Raw genomic sequence first — 4,687 nt, 5'->3', positions numbered from 1 at the left:
ACGAAAAACATTGAAAAAAAGTGACTGAAAAAGTGACGAAAAAAGTGACGAAAAACATTGAAAAAAGTGACGAAAAACATTGAAAAAAAGTGACGAAAACATTGAAAAATGTGACAAAAACATTGAAAAAAGTGACGAAAAAACATTGAAAAAAGTGACTCAAACATTGGAAAAATGTGACTAAAAACATTGGAAAAAAGTGACGAAAACATTGAAAAAAGTGACGAAAACATTGAAAAAAGTGACGAAAACATTGAATAAAGTGACGAAAACATTGAATAAAGTGACGAAAACATTGAAAAATGTGATGAAAACATTGAAAAAAGTGACGAAAAAAGTGACGAAAACATTGAAAAAAGTGAAGATAACATTGAAAAAAGTGACGAAAACATTGAAAAATGTGACGAAAAAAGTGAAGAAAACATTGAAAAAAGTGACGAAAACATTGAAAAAAAGTGACGAAAACATTGAAAAAAGTGACGAAAACATTGAAAAAAGTGACGAAATCATTGAAAAAATGTGATGAAAATATTGAAAAAAGTGACGAAAACATTGAAAAATGTGAAGAAAAAAGTGACGAAAACATTGAAAAAAGTGACGAAAACATTGAAAAAAGTGACGAAAACATTAAAAAATGTGATGAAAACATTGAAAAAAGTGACGAAAACATTGAAAAAAAAGTGACGAAAAACATTGAAAAAGTGACGAAAACATTGAAAAAAGTGACGAAAAAAGTGACGAAAACATTGAAAAAGTGACGAAAAACATTGAAAAAAGTGACGAAAAACATTGAAAAAATGTGACGAAAAAACATTGAAAAAAGTGACGAAAAACATTGAAAAAATGTGATGAAAAACATTGAAAAAAGTGGGACGAAAAAAGTGACGAAAACATTGAAAAAATGTGATGAAAAAAGTGACGAAAACATTGAAAAAAAGTGACGAAAATAAAAAAAGTGACTAAAATGTTGAAAAAAGTGACGAAAAAAGTGACGAAAACATTGAAAAATGTGACGAAAACATTGAAAAAAGTGACGAAAAAAGTGACGAAAACATTGAAAAATGTGATGAAAAAGTGACGAAAACATTGAAAAAAGTGACGAAAAAAGTGACGAAAACATTGAAAAATGTGATGAAAACATTGAAAAAAGTGACGAAAAAAGTGACGAAAACATTGAAAAATGTGATGAAAATGTGATGAAAACATTGAAAAAAGTGACTGAAAAAAGTGACGAAACATTGAAAAATGTGACGAAAAAATAAAAGTGACGAAAAAAGTGACGAAACATTGAAAAATGTGATGAAAAAGTGACTAAAATGTTGAAAAAAGTGACGAAAAAAGTGACGAAAATATTGAAAAAAGTGATGAAAACATTGAAAAAAGTGACGAAAACATTGAAAAATGTGACGAAAAAAGTGACGAAAACATTGAAAAAAGTGACGAAAACATTGAAAAAAAGTGACGAAATCATTGAAAAAATGTGATGAAAATATTGAAAAAAGTGAAGATAACATTGAAAAAAGTGACGAAAAAAGTGACGAAAACATTGAAAAAAGTGACGAAAACATTGAAAAAAGTGACGAAAAAAGTGACGAAAACATTGAAAAATGTGATGAAAACATTGAAAAAAGTGACGAAAAAAGTGACGAAAACATTGAAAAATGTGATGAAAATGTGATGAAAAAGTGACGAAAATGTTGAAAAATGTGACGAAAAAAGTGACGAAAACATTGAAAAATGTGATGAAAAAGTGACGAAAACATTGAAAAATGTGATGAAAACATTGAAAAAAGTGACGAAAAAAGTGACAAAATCATTGAAAAAATGTGATGAAAATATTGAAAAAAGTGACGAAAAAAGTGACGAAAACATTGAAAAATGTGACGAAGACATTGAAAAAAGTGACGAAAAAGTGACGAAAACATTGAAAAAAGTGACGAAAACATTGAAAAAAGTGACGAAAACATTGAAAAAAGCAAGGAAAACATTGAAAAAAATGAAGATAACATTGAAAAAAGTGACGAAAACATTGAAAAATGTGAAGAAAACATTGAAAAAAGTGACGAAAACACTGAAAAAAGTGACGAAAACATTAAAAAATGTGATGAAAACATTGAAAAAAGTGACGAAAACATTGAAAAAAGTGACGAAAACATTGAAAAATGTGATGAAAACATTGAAAAAAGTGACGAAAAAAGTGACGAAAACATTGAAAAATGTGATGAAAAAGTGACGAAAATGTTGAAAAAAGTGACGAAAAAAGTGACGAAAATATTGAAAAATGTGACGAAAACATTGAAAAATGTGACGAAAACATTGAAAAAAGTGACGAAAAACATGAAAAAAGTGACAAAACATTGAAAAAAGTGACGAAAAACATTGAAAAATGTGACTGAAAAAGTGACGAAACATTGAAAAAAGTGACTGAAAAAAGTGACGAAAAACATTGAAAAAAGTGACGAAAAACATTGAAAAAATGACGAAAAATGTGACGAAAAAACATTGAAAAAGTGACGAAAACATTGAAAAAAGTGACGAAAACATTGAAAAAAGTGACAATCATTGAAAAAAGTGACGAAATCATTGAAAAAATGTGACAAAAATATTGAAAAAAGTGAAGAAAACATTAAAAAGTGACGAAAACATTGAAAAATGTGACGAAAACATTGAAAAATGTGACGAAAAAAGTGACGAAAACATTGAAAAAAGTGATGAAATCATTGAAAAAATGTGACAAAAATATTGAAAAAAGTGACGAAAAAAGTGACGAAAACATTGAAAAATGTGACGAAAACATTGAAAAATGTGACGAAAACATTGAAAAAGTGACGAAACGAAGACCTTTACCCTGCCCTTGATTTGGGCCTTCTTTGACCTCACTTCCTCCCAGCACCATTGAACTCTGAACTTTCAAAACCTGTGGACATTCTTTTCATTTTTTGGACTGGACTATACAGATCATACGCACAGTTTGTGGGGTTCAGGGGGAGCACTGCCCCCCCTGGTGGCTGAAGCGGGTAATTGCATTGTTTCAAAAATGAGTGGAATAATTACTTCTGGCATGACCAGATTTTTATAAATATTTTAAATAACACAAAACAACTAAATGGTGGTAGGTAATACATCTGACTTCATATAGGCCTACTGCTTTAGTAAAAAATATAATATTTTTTAAGGGCTCTGGCTCTCACCTGAGACCATTGTCGACGAATATGCCGGACGCAAAAAACGAAAATTACTGTTGCACTAGTCTGGACATCTTACCGTGCCAACGTTGCAATAAAGGTTTCCTAAATGCCATGTATATACATTTGCTGTCAGCTTACTAATTTATTGCGCGTTTTGTGTAGATTTGGACTTTTATACATTTTATTCCACTTTGTTTAAACGGCGAGGTGGATCTCCTGATCGCTGTGGATTACTTTTTTTTCGTGTCATTGAATTACGGCAAAATACGGATCTTTTTTCTTAAGGTTTTATGGTGTGACTGCATTTAATTTCTGCGTTTGGAGAGGCATCCCAACACTGATGGTCACTGTTACATTTTTGTTGAATATAAGTGTCGGGGCATCACGCCACCGTCTGTCTATTGCGTTCCCAGACAGCCGTGTTGCGATTTCCTACTCCGCTTATGATACAGATACATACTATCTAATATGAACTGGCAGTTTATGTTTTTGTTTTGTTTTGTTTAATCTTTTTGGTGTTTGTCTGTTTATCAGTTCCTCCAAATAAAACGTGATTATATGATCTCATAATTCAATGCATAATCAGCCAAAGTCCGCAGGGAGGGGGAAGCATTTTTTTCAAATACGCCACTAATCGCCGCATGAAATTGCCGATTTCCAGCTCAAACATGCCGGGCTTGTCATGATGTCATAACTCTGCGATTTCATGGCAAAGTCCCAAATATCTTAGCAGAAAGATGGAAAATGTCGATTCACACATGACAGCCTATTTCCGATGAGAACGCTATGATGACGAAAGTGCGTTATGAAGCGACGTCATGAAGTGACGTTATGAAGTGACGTTATGAAGCCGACTTAATCACCGCGACGGAACATCATTTAAAGCTGCAAACCCCATGATGAAAGCACGATAAGTCATCATCAAGTCCTTTTGCAATCCCTAACCCCATCGATAAAAATGCATAAATATTCGCATATTCCAACGCAGGTTTTTAAGAAAGACGTGACGCATAATAATCAAGTGTGTGGATTTTAGCCCAAAACAATCACAAAAACTCAGCATTTTTCTGAAGGACTGGTTTCTACCACTGTTATGCAGAAAGTCTTTAAAATGAGTTCATTAAAAACTATATATGTCTTCTGTGCTTTTCAGATGTATAATAACTCTTGCATATCTGCAGCAAAGCCCTCCTGATTGAATTACTGCAAGTACATTTTATGTTCTAGTCGATTGATTGCTGCATTCACGTAGACCTTGTCATGAATGCTTTCAGGTTGGTAACTCTTGTGCTGTGTTAACACATTACTTTACTTTTGTAGATAACATCACACGCTTTTTTCCTCAGGAATGTGAACTTCTATCTTTAAACCATTTATACATCTAACTTCACTAAGCTATATTGCAAAATCAGCCGTCGAGACTATTATCTACTTTACCTTTCTACGACTCTCCTATCTTTACAAAAATAACCTTCCTAGCCTATTATTCTTCACATGTA

The sequence above is a fragment of the Sander vitreus genome, unplaced genomic scaffold (assembly GCF_031162955.1).
Source record: "Sander vitreus isolate 19-12246 unplaced genomic scaffold, sanVit1 ctg201_0, whole genome shotgun sequence".
Classification (NCBI taxonomy): Eukaryota; Metazoa; Chordata; class Actinopteri; order Perciformes; family Percidae; genus Sander; species Sander vitreus.
This window is presented reverse-complemented; position numbering follows the sequence as displayed.